The sequence below is a fragment of the Phyllobates terribilis genome, unplaced genomic scaffold (assembly GCF_046119375.1).
Source record: "Phyllobates terribilis strain yellow unplaced genomic scaffold, ASM4611937v1 Scaffold_971__1_contigs__length_502685, whole genome shotgun sequence".
NCBI lineage: Eukaryota > Metazoa > Chordata > Amphibia > Anura > Dendrobatidae > Phyllobates > Phyllobates terribilis.
Genome location: NW_027363731.1, coordinates 104,955 through 122,802, shown reverse-complemented (window position 1 = coordinate 122,802; position 17,848 = coordinate 104,955). Strand labels below are relative to the sequence as shown.

The window sequence follows — 17,848 nt, the reverse complement described above, 5'->3', positions numbered from 1 at the left end:
GTTACTGAATGGAAAAGAGCTGTGACTCTCTAGCCAAGATAGTGGCAAAATCAGTTACGGAAACAAGGTACCAGTGCCCCATGTGAGAATCGAACTCACGACCTTCAGATTACGAGACTGACGCGCTACCTGCTGCGCTAACGAGGCAAGATGCATGTAATAATCTGCGGAAGTTGCTTGTGCAAAGCAGTACACCTCTTTTTTTTCATATTGTAAGTGAGCTGGCAGTACATCTTCTCCCGTATGGTCTAGCGCTTAGGATTCCTGGTTTTCACCCAGGTGGCCTGGGTTCGACTCCCGGTATGGAAACACATCCTTTTCTACACCGTTGCCAACATTCAAAGACTGACGTGTGTTTTTAAAACAAACGTATTTCAGGTAGGATTTGTTTTTTTCAGGCAAAAATGCTGAACGCCCGCGTTTTGGCACTTCATTCTGACCCTTCACGCAAGATTCAATTTGGATTCGTAGCTCAACTCATTCTCAACCACCCCTTTTTACACCAAAGTGTCAAGAGACTCAACAACTCATGGGTCCTGTAAGTTATTTGGATTCCCATTTCCTTTCTAATGGAAAACGTTGTAGAATTGAATGGAAAAGTTCTAAGTTGGTGACAAAATCTCTCGATAAAAGGAGGGAACAGTGCCCCGTGTGAGGCTCAAACTCACAACCTTCAGATTACGAGACTGACGCACTACCTACTGCGCTAACGAAGCAAGTTGCACCTGCAGATCTGCAGAAGTTTATTGTGCATAGCAGAAAACTTATTTTTTTCATAATGTCACTGAGACATTAGCGCATCTTTTCCCATATGGTCTAGCGGTTAGGATTCCTGGTTCTCACCCAGGTGGCCCGGGTTCGACTCCCGGTATGGGAATGCACCTTTATCTTAGCTACTGCCACCATTCAAAGACTGACGCGTGTTTTTCAATCAAAAATGTTTCTGGTAGATTTTCACTTTGCAACAAAAATACTTAACATTGGCGATGCATTATGACTTTTGCAAAAGATTTCCTTTTGTTTCATAGCTTAAGCCTTTTTCAACTACACAGTTTTACACAAAAGTGTCAAGGGACTCAACAAGCCATGTGTCCTGTCAGTCATTAGGGCTCCCATGTTCTTTCTAATCGGAAACAGTTTAGAACTGAATTGGAAAGTTCAGAGTTAGTGACAAAATCTCTTGAGAAAAGGAGGATGGCACTTGTGAGCAAAAAACTCGTGATCTTCAAATTATTCAACTGACGTGCCAAAAACCTTGACCATGTAGCGTGTTTTAGCTCTTGTAATGTTTATGTTTTGTATTCAAAGCAAAACACTCTTTTTTTTTTTTTTTACACCTGTCTTGCTGTTTACTGTACTGCTTACACCATGTGGAGAAAGACTTAGTTAGTATTCCTGGTTGACTGGTTCAGTTCCTGCTATGGGAGAGACTTTTTTTTGGGACTAGTGTCCACATTCCAAAGCCGACACGTGCCTTGCAGACAGAATCAGTTTAGGTTGGAACTGCTCTTTGCAGCCAAAAATGCAGACCACCAGGTTTTTTGGATATTTATTTGCACAAAAGCTTATTTGATGTCATATCTCAAACCATTCATATCTCTCACTTTTAATTCCTGGGTGTTAACGGACTCAACAAGCCTTTATCCCTGTCTGTCATTGGAGCTCCCCTTCCATCAATTGGTGATGTTTTGTTACTGAATGGAAAAGAGCTGTGACTCTCTAGCCAAGATAGTGGCAAAATCAGTTACGGAAACAAGGTACCAGTGCCCCATGTGAGAATCGAACTCACGACCTTCAGATTACGAGACTGACGCGCTACCTGCTGCGCTAACGAGGCAAGATGCATGTAATAATCTGCGGAAGTTGCTTGTGCAAAGCAGTACACCTCTTTTTTTTCATATTGTAAGTGAGCTGGCAGTACATCTTCTCCCGTATGGTCTAGCGCTTAGGATTCCTGGTTTTCACCCAGGTGGCCTGGGTTCGACTCCCGGTATGGAAACACATCCTTTTCTACACCGTTGCCAACATTCAAAGACTGACGTGTGTTTTTAAAACAAACGTATTTCAGGTAGGATTTGTTTTTTTCAGGCAAAAATGCTGAACGCCCGCGTTTTGGCACTTCATTCTGACCCTTCACGCAAGATTCAATTTGGATTCGTAGCTCAACTCATTCTCAACCACCCCTTTTTACACCAAAGTGTCAAGAGACTCAACAACTCATGGGTCCTGTAAGTTATTTGGATTCCCATTTCCTTTCTAATGGAAAACGTTGTAGAATTGAATGGAAAAGTTATAAGTTGGTGACAAAATCTCTCGAGAAAAGGAGGGAACAGTGCCCCGTGTGAGGCTCAAACTCACAACCTTCAGATTACGAGACTGACGCACTACCTACTGCGCTAACGAAGCAAGTTGCACCTGCAGATCTGCAGAAGTTTATTGTGCATAGCAGAAAACTTATTTTTTTCATAATGTCACTGAGACGTTAGCGCATCTTTTCCCATATGGTCTAGCGGTTAGGATTCCTGGTTCTCACCCAGGTGGCCCGGGTTCGACTCCCGGTATGGGAATGCACCTTTATCTTAGCTACTGCCACCATTCAAAGACTGAAGCGTGTTTTTCAATCAAAAATGTTTCTGGTAGATTTTCACTTTGCAACAAAAATACTTAACATTGGCGATGCATTATGACTTTTGCAAAAGATTTCCTTTTGTTTCATAGCTTAAGCCTTTTTCAACTACACAGTTTTACACAAAAGTGTCAAGGGACTCAACAAGCCATGTGTCCTGTCAGTCATTAGGGCTCCCATGTTCTTTCTAATCGGAAACAGTTTAGAACTGAATTGGAAAGTTCAGAGTTAGTGACAAAATCTCTTGAGAAAAGGAGGATGGCACTTGTGAGCAAAAAACTCGTGATCTTCAAATTATTCAACTGACGTGCCAAAAACCTTGACCATGTAGCGTGTTTTAGCTCTTGTAATGTTTATGTTTTGTATTCAAAGCAAAACACTCTTTTTTTTTTTTTTACACCTGTCTTGCTGTTTACTGTACTGCTTACACCATGTGGAGAAAGACTTAGTTAGTATTCCTGGTTGACTGGTTCAATTCCTGCTATGGGAGAGACTTTTTTTTGGGACTAGTGTCCACATTCCAAAGCCGACACGTGCCTTGCAGACAGAATCAGTTTAGGTTGGAACTGCTCTTTGCAGCCAAAAATGCAGACCACCAGGTTTTTTGGATATTTATTTGCACAAAAGCTTATTTGATGTCATATCTCAAACCATTCATATCTCTCACTTTTAATTCCTGGGTGTTAAGGGACTCAACAAGCCTTTATCCCTGTCTGTCATTGGAGCTCCCCTTCCATCAATTGGTGATGTTTTGTTACTGAATGGAAAAGAGCTGTGACTCTCTAGCCAAGATAGTGGCAAAATCAGTTACGGAAACAAGGTACCAGTGCCCCATGTGAGAATCGAACTCACGACCTTCAGATTACGAGACTGACGCGCTACCTGCTGCGCTAACGAGGCAAGATGCATGTAATAATCTGCGGAAGTTGCTTGTGCAAAGCAGTACACCTCTTTTTTTTCATATTGTAAGTGAGCTGGCAGTACATCTTCTCCCGTATGGTCTAGCGCTTAGGATTCCTGGTTTTCACCCAGGTGGCCTGGGTTCGACTCCCGGTATGGAAACACATCCTTTTCTACACCGTTGCCAACATTCAAAGACTGTCGTGTGTTTTTAAAACAAACGTATTTCAGGTAGGATTTGTTTTTTTCAGGCAAAAATGCTGAACGCCCGCGTTTTGGCACTTCATTCTGACCCTTCACGCAAGATTCAATTTGGATTCGTAGCTCAACTCATTCTCAACCACCCCTTTTTACACCAAAGTGTCAAGAGACTCAACAACTCATGGGTCCTGTAAGTTATTTGGATTCCCATTTCCTTTCTAATGGAAAACGTTGTAGAATTGAATGGAAAAGTTATAAGTTGGTGACAAAATCTCTCGAGAAAAGGAGGGAACAGTGCCCCGTGTGAGGCTCAAACTCACAACCTTCAGATTACGAGACTGACGCACTACCTACTGCGCTAACGAAGCAAGTTGCACCTGCAGATCTGCAGAAGTTTATTGTGCATAGCAGAAAACTTATTTTTTTCATAATGTCACTGAGACGTTAGCGCATCTTTTCCCATATGGTCTAGCGGTTAGGATTCCTGGTTCTCACCCAGGTGGCCCGGGTTCGACTCCCGGTATGGGAATGCACCTTTATCTTAGCTACTGCCACCATTCAAAGACTGACGCGTGTTTTTCAATCAAAAATGTTTCTGGTAGATTTTCACTTTGCAACAAAAATACTTAACATTGGCGATGCATTATGACTTTTGCAAAAGATTTCCTTTTGTTTCATAGCTTAAGCCTTTTTCAACTACACAGTTTTACACAAAAGTGTCAAGGGACTCAACAAGCCATGTGTCCTGTCAGTCATTAGGGCTCCCATGTTCTTTCTAATCGGAAACAGTTTAGAACTGAATTGGAAAGTTCAGAGTTAGTGACAAAATCTCTTGAGAAAAGGAGGATGGCACTTGTGAGCAAAAAACTCGTGATCTTCAAATTATTCAACTGACGTGCCAAAAACCTTGACCATGTAGCGTGTTTTAGCTCTTGTAATGTTTATGTTTTGTATTCAAAGCAAAACACTCTTTTTTTTTTTTTTTACACCTGTCTTGCTGTTTACTGTACTGCTTACACCATGTGGAGAAAGACTTAGTTAGTATTCCTGGTTGACTGGTTCAATTCCTGCTATGGGAGAGACTTTTTTTTGGGACTAGTGTCCACATTCCAAAGCCGACACGTGCCTTGCAGACAGAATCAGTTTAGGTTGGAACTGCTCTTTGCAGCCAAAAATGCAGACCACCAGGTTTTTTGGATATTTATTTGCACAAAAGCTTATTTGATGTCATATCTCAAACCATTCATATCTCTCACTTTTAATTCCTGGGTGTTAAGGGACTCAACAAGCCTTTATCCCTGTCTGTCATTGGAGCTCCCCTTCCATCAATTGGTGATGTTTTGTTACTGAATGGAAAAGAGCTGTGACTCTCTAGCCAAGATAGTGGCAAAATCAGTTACGGAAACAAGGTACCAGTGCCCCATGTGAGAATCGAACTCACGACCTTCAGATTACGAGACTGACGCGCTACCTGCTGCGCTAACGAGGCAAGATGCATGTAATAATCTGCGGAAGTTGCTTGTGCAAAGCAGTACACCTCTTTTTTTTCATATTGTAAGTGAGCTGGCAGTACATCTTCTCCCGTATGGTCTAGCGCTTAGGATTCCTGGTTTTCACCCAGGTGGCCTGGGTTCGACTCCCGGTATGGAAACACATCCTTTTCTACACCGTTGCCAACATTCAAAGACTGACGTGTGTTTTTAAAACAAACGTATTTCAGGTAGGATTTGTTTTTTTCAGGCAAAAATGCTGAACGCCCGCGTTTTGGCACTTCATTCTGACCCTTCACGCAAGATTCAATTTGGATTCGTAGCTCAACTCATTCTCAACCACCCCTTTTTACACCAAAGTGTCAAGAGACTCAACAACTCATGGGTCCTGTAAGTTATTTGGATTCCCATTTCCTTTCTAATGGAAAACGTTGTAGAATTGAATGGAAAAGTTCTAAGTTGGTGACAAAATCTCTCGAGAAAAGGAGGGAACAGTGCCCCGTGTGAGGCTCAAACTCACAACCTTCAGATTACGAGACTGACGCACTACCTACTGCGCTAACGAAGCAAGTTGCACCTGCAGATCTGCAGAAGTTTATTGTGCATAGCAGAAAACTTATTTTTTTCATAATGTCACTGAGACATTAGCGCATCTTTTCCCATATGGTCTAGCGGTTAGGATTCCTGGTTCTCACCCAGGTGGCCCGGGTTCGACTCCCGGTATGGGAATGCACCTTTATCTTAGCTACTGCCACCATTCAAAGACTGACGCGTGTTTTTCAATCAAAAATGTTTCTGGTAGATTTTCACTTTGCAACAAAAATACTTAACATTGGCGATGCATTATGACTTTTGCAAAAGATTTCCTTTTGTTTCATAGCTTAAGCCTTTTTCAACTACACAGTTTTACACAAAAGTGTCAAGGGACTCAACAAGCCATGTGTCCTGTCAGTCATTAGGGCTCCCATGTTCTTTCTAATCGGAAACAGTTTAGAACTGAATTGGAAAGTTCAGAGTTAGTGACAAAATCTCTTGAGAAAAGGAGGATGGCACTTGTGAGCAAAAAACTCGTGATCTTCAAATTATTCAACTGACGTGCCAAAAACCTTGACCATGTAGCGTGTTTTAGCTCTTGTAATGTTTATGTTTTGTATTCAAAGCAAAACACTCTTTTTTTTTTTTTTTACACCTGTCTTGCTGTTTACTGTACTGCTTACACCATGTGGAGAAAGACTTAGTTAGTATTCCTGGTTGACTGGTTCAGTTCCTGCTATGGGAGAGACTTTTTTTTGGGACTAGTGTCCACATTCCAAAGCCGACACGTGCCTTGCAGACAGAATCAGTTTAGGTTGGAACTGCTCTTTGCAGCCAAAAATGCAGACCACCAGGTTTTTTGGATATTTATTTGCACAAAAGCTTATTTGATGTCATATCTCAAACCATTCATATCTCTCACTTTTAATTCCTGGGTGTTAAGGGACTCAACAAGCCTTTATCCCTGTCTGTCATTGGAGCTCCCCTTCCATCAATTGGTGATGTTTTGTTACTGAATGGAAAAGAGCTGTGACTCTCTAGCCAAGATAGTGGCAAAATCAGTTACGGAAACAAGGTACCAGTGCCCCATGTGAGAATCGAACTCACGACCTTCAGATTACGAGACTGACGCGCTACCTGCTGCGCTAACGAGGCAAGATGCATGTAATAATCTGCGGAAGTTGCTTGTGCAAAGCAGTACACCTCTTTTTTTTCATATTGTAAGTGAGCTGGCAGTACATCTTCTCCCGTATGGTCTAGCGCTTAGGATTCCTGGTTTTCACCCAGGTGGCCTGGGTTCGACTCCCGGTATGGAAACACATCCTTTTCTACACCGTTGCCAACATTCAAAGACTGACGTGTGTTTTTAAAACAAACGTATTTCAGGTAGGATTTGTTTTTTTCAGGCAAAAATGCTGAACGCCCGCGTTTTGGCACTTCATTCTGACCCTTCACGCAAGATTCAATTTGGATTCGTAGCTCAACTCATTCTCAACCACCCCTTTTTACACCAAAGTGTCAAGAGACTCAACAACTCATGGGTCCTGTAAGTTATTTGGATTCCCATTTCCTTTCTAATGGAAAACGTTGTAGAATTGAATGGAAAAGTTATAAGTTGGTGACAAAATCTCTCGAGAAAAGGAGGGAACAGTGCCCCGTGTGAGGCTCAAACTCACAACCTTCAGATTACGAGACTGACGCACTACCTACTGCGCTAACGAAGCAAGTTGCACCTGCAGATCTGCAGAAGTTTATTGTGCATAGCAGAAAACTTATTTTTTTCATAATGTCACTGAGACGTTAGCGCATCTTTTCCCATATGGTCTAGCGGTTAGGATTCCTGGTTCTCACCCAGGTGGCCCGGGTTCGACTCCCGGTATGGGAATGCACCTTTATCTTAGCTACTGCCACCATTCAAAGACTGACGCGTGTTTTTCAATCAAAAATGTTTCTGGTAGATTTTCACTTTGCAACAAAAATACTTAACATTGGCGATGCATTATGACTTTTGCAAAAGATTTCCTTTTGTTTCATAGCTTAAGCCTTTTTCAACTACACAGTTTTACACAAAAGTGTCAAGGGACTCAACAAGCCATGTGTCCTGTCAGTCATTAGGGCTCCCATGTTCTTTCTAATCGGAAACAGTTTAGAACTGAATTGGAAAGTTCAGAGTTAGTTACAAAATCTCTTGAGAAAAGGAGGATGGCACTTGTGAGCAAAAAACTCGTGATCTTCAAATTATTCAACTGACGTGCCAAAAACCTTGACCATGTAGCGTGTTTTAGCTCTTGTAATGTTTATGTTTTGTATTCAAAGCAAAACACTCTTTTTTTTTTTTTTTTACACCTGTCTTGCTGTTTACTGTACTGCTTACACCATGTGGAGAAAGACTTAGTTAGTATTCCTGGTTGACTGGTTCAATTCCTGCTATGGGAGAGACTTTTTTTTGGGACTAGTGTCCACATTCCAAAGCCGACACGTGCCTTGCAGACAGAATCAGTTTAGGTTGGAACTGCTCTTTGCAGCCAAAAATGCAGACCACCAGGTTTTTTGGATATTTATTTGCACAAAAGCTTATTTGATGTCATATCTCAAACCATTCATATCTCTCACTTTTAATTCCTGGGTGTTAAGGGACTCAACAAGCCTTTATCCCTGTCTGTCATTGGAGCTCCCCTTCCATCAATTGGTGATGTTTTGTTACTGAATGGAAAAGAGCTGTGACTCTCTAGCCAAGATAGTGGCAAAATCAGTTACGGAAACAAGGTACCAGTGCCCCATGTGAGAATCGAACTCACGACCTTCAGATTACGAGACTGACGCGCTACCTGCTGCGCTAACGAGGCAAGATGCATGTAATAATCTGCGGAAGTTGCTTGTGCAAAGCAGTACACCTCTTTTTTTTCATATTGTAAGTGAGCTGGCAGTACATCTTCTCCCGTATGGTCTAGCGCTTAGGATTCCTGGTTTTCACCCAGGTGGCCTGGGTTCGACTCCCGGTATGGAAACACATCCTTTTCTACACCGTTGCCAACATTCAAAGACTGACGTGTGTTTTTAAAACAAACGTATTTCAGGTAGGATTTGTTTTTTTCAGGCAAAAATGCTGAACGCCCGCGTTTTGGCACTTCATTCTGACCCTTCACGCAAGATTCAATTTGGATTCGTAGCTCAACTCATTCTCAACCACCCCTTTTTACACCAAAGTGTCAAGAGACTCAACAACTCATGGGTCCTGTAAGTTATTTGGATTCCCATTTCCTTTCTAATGGAAAACGTTGTAGAATTGAATGGAAAAGTTATAAGTTGGTGACAAAATCTCTCGAGAAAAGGAGGGAACAGTGCCCCGTGTGAGGCTCAAACTCACAACCTTCAGATTACGAGACTGACGCACTACCTACTGCGCTAACGAAGCAAGTTGCACCTGCAGATCTGCAGAAGTTTATTGTGCATAGCAGAAAACTTATTTTTTTCATAATGTCACTGAGACGTTAGCGCATCTTTTCCCATATGGTCTAGCGGTTAGGATTCCTGGTTCTCACCCAGGTGGCCCGGGTTCGACTCCCGGTATGGGAATGCACCTTTATCTTAGCTACTGCCACCATTCAAAGACTGACGCGTGTTTTTCAATCAAAAATGTTTCTGGTAGATTTTCACTTTGCAACAAAAATACTTAACATTGGCGATGCATTATGACTTTTGCAAAAGATTTCCTTTTGTTTCATAGCTTAAGCCTTTTTCAACTACACAGTTTTACACAAAAGTGTCAAGGGACTCAACAAGCCATGTGTCCTGTCAGTCATTAGGGCTCCCATGTTCTTTCTAATCGGAAACAGTTTAGAACTGAATTGGAAAGTTCAGAGTTAGTGACAAAATCTCTTGAGAAAAGGAGGATGGCACTTGTGAGCAAAAAACTCGTGATCTTCAAATTATTCAACTGACGTGCCAAAAACCTTGACCATGTAGCGTGTTTTAGCTCTTGTAATGTTTATGTTTTGTATTCAAAGCAAAACACTCTTTTTTTTTTTTTTACACCTGTCTTGCTGTTTACTGTACTGCTTACACCATGTGGAGAAAGACTTAGTTAGTATTCCTGGTTGACTGGTTCAATTCCTGCTATGGGAGAGACTTTTTTTTGGGACTAGTGTCCACATTCCAAAGCCGACACGTGCCTTGCAGACAGAATCAGTTTAGGTTGGAACTGCTCTTTGCAGCCAAAAATGCAGACCACCAGGTTTTTTGGATATTTATTTGCACAAAAGCTTATTTGATGTCATATCTCAAACCATTCATATCTCTCACTTTTAATTCCTGGGTGTTAAGGGACTCAACAAGCCTTTATCCCTGTCTGTCATTGGAGCTCCCCTTCCATCAATTGGTGATGTTTTGTTACTGAATGGAAAAGAGCTGTGACTCTCTAGCCAAGATAGTGGCAAAATCAGTTACGGAAACAAGGTACCAGTGCCCCATGTGAGAATCGAACTCACGACCTTCAGATTACGAGACTGACGCGCTACCTGCTGCGCTAACGAGGCAAGATGCATGTAATAATCTGCGGAAGTTGCTTGTGCAAAGCAGTACACCTCTTTTTTTTCATATTGTAAGTGAGCTGGCAGTACATCTTCTCCCGTATGGTCTAGCGCTTAGGATTCCTGGTTTTCACCCAGGTGGCCTGGGTTCGACTCCCGGTATGGAAACACATCCTTTTCTACACCGTTGCCAACATTCAAAGACTGTCGTGTGTTTTTAAAACAAACGTATTTCAGGTAGGATTTGTTTTTTTCAGGCAAAAATGCTGAACGCCCGCGTTTTGGCACTTCATTCTGACCCTTCACGCAAGATTCAATTTGGATTCGTAGCTCAACTCATTCTCAACCACCCCTTTTTACACCAAAGTGTCAAGAGACTCAACAACTCATGGGTCCTGTAAGTTATTTGGATTCCCATTTCCTTTCTAATGGAAAACGTTGTAGAATTGAATGGAAAAGTTCTAAGTTGGTGACAAAATCTCTCGAGAAAAGGAGGGAACAGTGCCCCGTGTGAGGCTCAAACTCACAACCTTCAGATTACGAGACTGACGCACTACCTACTGCGCTAACGAAGCAAGTTGCACCTGCAGATCTGCAGAAGTTTATTGTGCATAGCAGAAAACTTATTTTTTTCATAATGTCACTGAGACGTTAGCGCATCTTTTCCCATATGGTCTAGCGGTTAGGATTCCTGGTTCTCACCCAGGTGGCCCGGGTTCGACTCCCGGTATGGGAATGCACCTTTATCTTAGCTACTGCCACCATTCAAAGACTGACGCGTGTTTTTCAATCAAAAATGTTTCTGGTAGATTTTCACTTTGCAACAAAAATACTTAACATTGGCGATGCATTATGACTTTTGCAAAAGATTTCCTTTTGTTTCATAGCTTAAGCCTTTTTCAACTACACAGTTTTACACAAAAGTGTCAAGGGACTCAACAAGCCATGTGTCCTGTCAGTCATTAGGGCTCCCATGTTCTTTCTAATCGGAAACAGTTTAGAACTGAATTGGAAAGTTCAGAGTTAGTGACAAAATCTCTTGAGAAAAGGAGGATGGCACTTGTGAGCAAAAAACTCGTGATCTTCAAATTATTCAACTGACGTGCCAAAAACCTTGACCATGTAGCGTGTTTTAGCTCTTGTAATGTTTATGTTTTGTATTCAAAGCAAAACACTCTTTTTTTTTTTTTTTACACCTGTCTTGCTGTTTACTGTACTGCTTACACCATGTGGAGAAAGACTTAGTTAGTATTCCTGGTTGACTGGTTCAATTCCTGCTATGGGAGAGACTTTTTTTTGGGACTAGTGTCCACATTCCAAAGCCGACACGTGCCTTGCAGACAGAATCAGTTTAGGTTGGAACTGCTCTTTGCAGCCAAAAATGCAGACCACCAGGTTTTTTGGATATTTATTTGCACAAAAGCTTATTTGATGTCATATCTCAAACCATTCATATCTCTCACTTTTAATTCCTGGGTGTTAAGGGACTCAACAAGCCTTTATCCCTGTCTGTCATTGGAGCTCCCCTTCCATCAATTGGTGATGTTTTGTTACTGAATGGAAAAGAGCTGTGACTCTCTAGCCAAGATAGTGGCAAAATCAGTTACGGAAACAAGGTACCAGTGCCCCATGTGAGAATCGAACACACGACCTTCAGATTACGAGACTGACGCGCTACCTGCTGCGCTAACGAGGCAAGATGCATGTAATAATCTGCGGAAGTTGCTTGTGCAAAGCAGTACACCTCTTTTTTTTCATATTGTAAGTGAGCTGGCAGTACATCTTCTCCCGTATGGTCTAGCGCTTAGGATTCCTGGTTTTCACCCAGGTGGCCTGGGTTCGACTCCCGGTATGGAAACACATCCTTTTCTACACCGTTGCCAACATTCAAAGACTGACGTGTGTTTTTAAAACAAACGTATTTCAGGTAGGATTTGTTTTTTTCAGGCAAAAATGCTGAACGCCCGCTTTTTGGCACTTCATTCTGACCCTTCACGCAAGATTCAATTTGGATTCGTAGCTCAACTCATTCTCAACCACCCCTTTTTACACCAAAGTGTCAAGAGACTCAACAACTCATGGGTCCTGTAAGTTATTTGGATTCCCATTTCCTTTCTAATGGAAAACGTTGTAGAATTGAATGGAAAAGTTATAAGTTGGTGACAAAATCTCTCGAGAAAAGGAGGGAACAGTGCCCCGTGTGAGGCTCAAACTCACAACCTTCAGATTACGAGACTGACGCACTACCTACTGCGCTAACGAAGCAAGTTGCACCTGCAGATCTGCAGAAGTTTATTGTGCATAGCAGAAAACTTATTTTTTTCATAATGTCACTGAGACGTTAGCGCATCTTTTCCCATATGGTCTAGCGGTTAGGATTCCTGGTTCTCACCCAGGTGGCCCGGGTTCGACTCCCGGTATGGGAATGCACCTTTATCTTAGCTACTGCAACCATTCAAAGACTGACGCGTGTTTTTCAATCAAAAATGTTTCTGGTAGATTTTCACTTTGCAACAAAAATACTTAACATTGGCGATGCATTATGACTTTTGCAAAAGATTTCCTTTTGTTTCATAGCTTAAGCCTTTTTCAACTACACAGTTTTACACAAAAGTGTCAAGGGACTCAACAAGCCATGTGTCCTGTCAGTCATTAGGGCTCCCATGTTCTTTCTAATCGGAAACAGTTTAGAACTGAATTGGAAAGTTCAGAGTTAGTGACAAAATCTCTTGAGAAAAGGAGGATGGCACTTGTGAGCAAAAAACTCGTGATCTTCAAATTATTCAACTGACGTGCCAAAAACCTTGACCATGTAGCGTGTTTTAGCTCTTGTAATGTTTATGTTTTGTATTCAAAGCAAAACACTCTTTTTTTTTTTTTTTACACCTGTCTTGCTGTTTACTGTACTGCTTACACCATGTGGAGAAAGACTTAGTTAGTATTCCTGGTTGACTGGTTCAATTCCTGCTATGGGAGAGACTTTTTTTTGGGACTAGTGTCCACATTCCAAAGCCGACACGTGCCTTGCAGACAGAATCAGTTTAGGTTGGAACTGCTCTTTGCAGCCAAAAATGCAGACCACCAGGTTTTTTGGATATTTATTTGCACAAAAGCTTATTTGATGTCATATCTCAAACCATTCATATCTCTCACTTTTAATTCCTGGGTGTTAAGGGACTCAACAAGCCTTTATCCCTGTCTGTCATTGGAGCTCCCCTTCCATCAATTGGTGATGTTTTGTTACTGAATGGAAAAGAGCTGTGACTCTCTAGCCAAGATAGTGGCAAAATCAGTTACGGAAACAAGGTACCAGTGCCCCATGTGAGAATCGAACTCACGACCTTCAGATTACGAGACTGACGCGCTACCTGCTGCGCTAACGAGGCAAGATGCATGTAATAATCTGCGGAAGTTGCTTGTGCAAAGCAGTACACCTCTTTTTTTTCATATTGTAAGTGAGCTGGCAGTACATCTTCTCCCGTATGGTCTAGCGCTTAGGATTCCTGGTTTTCACCCAGGTGGCCTGGGTTCGACTCCCGGTATGGAAACACATCCTTTTCTACACCGTTGCCAACATTCAAAGACTGACGTGTGTTTTTAAAACAAACGTATTTCAGGTAGGATTTGTTTTTTTCAGGCAAAAATGCTGAACGCCCGCGTTTTGGCACTTCATTCTGACCCTTCACGCAAGATTCAATTTGGATTCGTAGCTCAACTCATTCTCAACCACCCCTTTTTACACCAAAGTGTCAAGAGACTCAACAACTCATGGGTCCTGTAAGTTATTTGGATTCCCATTTCCTTTCTAATGGAAAACGTTGTAGAATTGAATGGAAAAGTTATAAGTTGGTGACAAAATCTCTCGAGAAAAGGAGGGAACAGTGCCCCGTGTGAGGCTCAAACTCACAACCTTCAGATTACGAGACTGACGCACTACCTACTGCGCTAACGAAGCAAGTTGCACCTGCAGATCTGCAGAAGTTTATTGTGCATAGCAGAAAACTTATTTTTTTCATAATGTCACTGAGACGTTAGCGCATCTTTTCCCATATGGTCTAGCGGTTAGGATTCCTGGTTCTCACCCAGGTGGCCCGGGTTCGACTCCCGGTATGGGAATGCACCTTTATCTTAGCTACTGCCACCATTCAAAGACTGACGCGTGTTTTTCAATCAAAAATGTTTCTGGTAGATTTTCACTTTGCAACAAAAATACTTAACATTGGCGATGCATTATGACTTTTGCAAAAGATTTCCTTTTGTTTCATAGCTTAAGCCTTTTTCAACTACACAGTTTTACACAAAAGTGTCAAGGGACTCAACAAGCCATGTGTCCTGTCAGTCATTAGGGCTCCCATGTTCTTTCTAATCGGAAACAGTTTAGAACTGAATTGGAAAGTTCAGAGTTAGTTACAAAATCTCTTGAGAAAAGGAGGATGGCACTTGTGAGCAAAAAACTCGTGATCTTCAAATTATTCAACTGACGTGCCAAAAACCTTGACCATGTAGCGTGTTTTAGCTCTTGTAATGTTTATGTTTTGTATTCAAAGCAAAACACTCTTTTTTTTTTTTTTTTACACCTGTCTTGCTGTTTACTGTACTGCTTACACCATGTGGAGAAAGACTTAGTTAGTATTCCTGGTTGACTGGTTCAATTCCTGCTATGGGAGAGACTTTTTTTTGGGACTAGTGTCCACATTCCAAAGCCGACACGTGCCTTGCAGACAGAATCAGTTTAGGTTGGAACTGCTCTTTGCAGCCAAAAATGCAGACCACCAGGTTTTTTGGATATTTATTTGCACAAAAGCTTATTTGATGTCATATCTCAAACCATTCATATCTCTCACTTTTAATTCCTGGGTGTTAAGGGACTCAACAAGCCTTTATCCCTGTCTGTCATTGGAGCTCCCCTTCCATCAATTGGTGATGTTTTGTTACTGAATGGAAAAGAGCTGTGACTCTCTAGCCAAGATAGTGGCAAAATCAGTTACGGAAACAAGGTACCAGTGCCCCATGTGAGAATCGAACTCACGACCTTCAGATTACGAGACTGACGCGCTACCTGCTGCGCTAACGAGGCAAGATGCATGTAATAATCTGCGGAAGTTGCTTGTGCAAAGCAGTACACCTCTTTTTTTTCATATTGTAAGTGAGCTGGCAGTACATCTTCTCCCGTATGGTCTAGCGCTTAGGATTCCTGGTTTTCACCCAGGTGGCCGGGTTCGACTCCCGGTATGGAAACACATCCTTTTCTACACCGTTGCCAACATTCAAAGACTGACGTGTGTTTTTAAAACAAACGTATTTCAGGTAGGATTTGTTTTTTTCAGGCAAAAATGCTGAACGCCCGCGTTTTGGCACTTCATTCTGACCCTTCACGCAAGATTCAATTTGGATTCGTAGCTCAACTCATTCTCAACCACCCCTTTTTACACCAAAGTGTCAAGAGACTCAACAACTCATGGGTCCTGTAAGTTATTTGGATTCCCATTTCCTTTCTAATGGAAAACGTTGTAGAATTGAATGGAAAAGTTATAAGTTGGTGACAAAATCTCTCGAGAAAAGGAGGGAACAGTGCCCCGTGTGAGGCTCAAACTCACAACCTTCAGATTACGAGACTGACGCACTACCTACTGCGCTAACGAAGCAAGTTGCACCTGCAGATCTGCAGAAGTTTATTGTGCATAGCAGAAAACTTATTTTTTTCATAATGTCACTGAGACGTTAGCGCATCTTTTCCCATATGGTCTAGCGGTTAGGATTCCTGGTTCTCACCCAGGTGGCCCGGGTTCGACTCCCGGTATGGGAATGCACCTTTATCTTAGCTACTGCCACCATTCAAAGACTGACGCGTGTTTTTCAATCAAAAATGTTTCTGGTAGATTTTCACTTTGCAACAAAAATACTTAACATTGGCGATGCATTATGACTTTTGCAAAAGATTTCCTTTTGTTTCATAGCTTAAGCCTTTTTCAACTACACAGTTTTACACAAAAGTGTCAAGGGACTCAACAAGCCATGTGTCCTGTCAGTCATTAGGGCTCCCATGTTCTTTCTAATCGGAAACAGTTTAGAACTGAATTGGAAAGTTCAGAGTTAGTGACAAAATCTCTTGAGAAAAGGAGGATGGCACTTGTGAGGAAAAAACTCGTGATCTTCAAATTATTCAACTGACGTGCCAAAAACCTTGACCATGTAGCGTGTTTTAGCTCTTGTAATGTTTATGTTTTGTATTCAAAGCAAAACACTCTTTTTTTTTTTTTTTACACCTGTCTTGCTGTTTACTGTACTGCTTACACCATGTGGAGAAAGACTTAGTTAGTATTCCTGGTTGACTGGTTCAATTCCTGCTATGGGAGAGACTTTTTTTTGGGACTAGTGTCCACATTCCAAAGCCGACACGTGCCTTGCAGACAGAATCAGTTTAGGTTGGAACTGCTCTTTGCAGCCAAAAATGCAGACCACCAGGTTTTTTGGATATTTATTTGCACAAAAGCTTATTTGATGTCATATCTCAAACCATTCATATCTCTCACTTTTAATTCCTGGGTGTTAAGGGACTCAACAAGCCTTTATCCCTGTCTGTCATTGGAGCTCCCCTTCCATCAATTGGTGATGTTTTGTTACTGAATGGAAAAGAGCTGTGACTCTCTAGCCAAGATAGTGGCAAAATCAGTTACGGAAACAAGGTACCAGTGCCCCATGTGAGAATCGAACTCACGACCTTCAGATTACGAGACTGACGCGCTACCTGCTGCGCTAACGAGGCAAGATGCATGTAATAATCTGCGGAAGTTGCTTGTGCAAAGCAGTACACCTCTTTTTTTTCATATTGTAAGTGAGCTGGCAGTACATCTTCTCCCATATGGTCTAGCGCTTAGGATTCCTGGTTTTCACCCAGGTGGCCTGGGTTCGACTCCCGGTATGGAAACACATCCTTTTCTATACCGTTGCCAACATTCAAAGACTGACGTGTGTTTTTAAAACAAACGTATTTCAGGTAGGATTTGTTTTTTTCAGGCAAAAATGCTGAACGCCCGCGTTTTGGCACTTCATTCTGACCCTTCACGCAAGATTCAATTTGGATTCGTAGCTCAACTCATTCTCAACCACCCCTTTTTACACCAAAGTGTCAAGAGACTCAACAACTCATGGGTCCGGTAAGTTATTTGGATTCCCATTTCCTTTCTAATGGAAAACGTTGTAGAATTGAATGGAAAAGTTATAAGTTGGTGACAAAATCTCTCGAGAAAAGGAGGGAACAGTGCCCCGTGTGAGGCTCAAACTCACAACCTTCAGATTACGAGACTGACGCACTACCTACTGCGCTAACGAAGCAAGTTGCACCTGCAGATCTGCAGAAGTTTATTGTGCATAGCAGAAAACTTATTTTTTTCATAATGTCACTGAGACGTTAGCGCATCTTTTCCCATATGGTCTAGCGGTTAGGATTCCTGGTTCTCACCCAGGTGGCCCGGGTTCGACTCCCGGTATGGGAATGCACCTTTATCTTAGCTACTGCCACCATTCAAAGACTGACGCGTGTTTTTCAATCAAAAATGTTTCTGGTA

General features: G+C 42.0%; 11 non-coding genes across 11 annotated transcripts; all 11 read left to right on the top strand.

Annotated features, from left to right (window-relative positions):
- Positions 1–805: 805 nt before the first annotated feature.
- On the top strand, positions 806–877 carry TRNAE-CUC (transfer RNA glutamic acid (anticodon CUC)). The gene has a single exon. It is a non-coding gene; the product is annotated as a tRNA-Glu (tRNA).
- A 1,618-nt stretch (positions 878–2,495) lies between these two features.
- On the top strand, positions 2,496–2,567 carry TRNAE-CUC (transfer RNA glutamic acid (anticodon CUC)). The gene has a single exon. It is a non-coding gene; the product is annotated as a tRNA-Glu (tRNA).
- A 1,617-nt stretch (positions 2,568–4,184) lies between these two features.
- TRNAE-CUC (transfer RNA glutamic acid (anticodon CUC)) lies at positions 4,185–4,256 on the top strand. The gene has a single exon. It is a non-coding gene; the product is annotated as a tRNA-Glu (tRNA).
- Positions 4,257–5,874: 1,618 nt separating this feature from the next.
- TRNAE-CUC (transfer RNA glutamic acid (anticodon CUC)) lies at positions 5,875–5,946 on the top strand. The gene has a single exon. It is a non-coding gene; the product is annotated as a tRNA-Glu (tRNA).
- Positions 5,947–7,564: 1,618 nt separating this feature from the next.
- Positions 7,565–7,636, top strand: TRNAE-CUC (transfer RNA glutamic acid (anticodon CUC)). The gene has a single exon. It is a non-coding gene; the product is annotated as a tRNA-Glu (tRNA).
- A 1,619-nt stretch (positions 7,637–9,255) lies between these two features.
- TRNAE-CUC (transfer RNA glutamic acid (anticodon CUC)) lies at positions 9,256–9,327 on the top strand. Its single transcript has one exon. It is a non-coding gene; the product is annotated as a tRNA-Glu (tRNA).
- Positions 9,328–10,944: 1,617 nt separating this feature from the next.
- TRNAE-CUC (transfer RNA glutamic acid (anticodon CUC)) lies at positions 10,945–11,016 on the top strand. The gene has a single exon. It is a non-coding gene; the product is annotated as a tRNA-Glu (tRNA).
- Positions 11,017–12,634: 1,618 nt separating this feature from the next.
- TRNAE-CUC (transfer RNA glutamic acid (anticodon CUC)) lies at positions 12,635–12,706 on the top strand. Its single transcript has one exon. It is a non-coding gene; the product is annotated as a tRNA-Glu (tRNA).
- Positions 12,707–14,324: 1,618 nt separating this feature from the next.
- TRNAE-CUC (transfer RNA glutamic acid (anticodon CUC)) lies at positions 14,325–14,396 on the top strand. The gene has a single exon. It is a non-coding gene; the product is annotated as a tRNA-Glu (tRNA).
- A 1,618-nt stretch (positions 14,397–16,014) lies between these two features.
- TRNAE-CUC (transfer RNA glutamic acid (anticodon CUC)) lies at positions 16,015–16,086 on the top strand. The gene has a single exon. It is a non-coding gene; the product is annotated as a tRNA-Glu (tRNA).
- Positions 16,087–17,704: 1,618 nt separating this feature from the next.
- TRNAE-CUC (transfer RNA glutamic acid (anticodon CUC)) lies at positions 17,705–17,776 on the top strand. The gene has a single exon. It is a non-coding gene; the product is annotated as a tRNA-Glu (tRNA).
- The last annotated feature ends 72 nt before the right edge of the window (positions 17,777–17,848 follow it).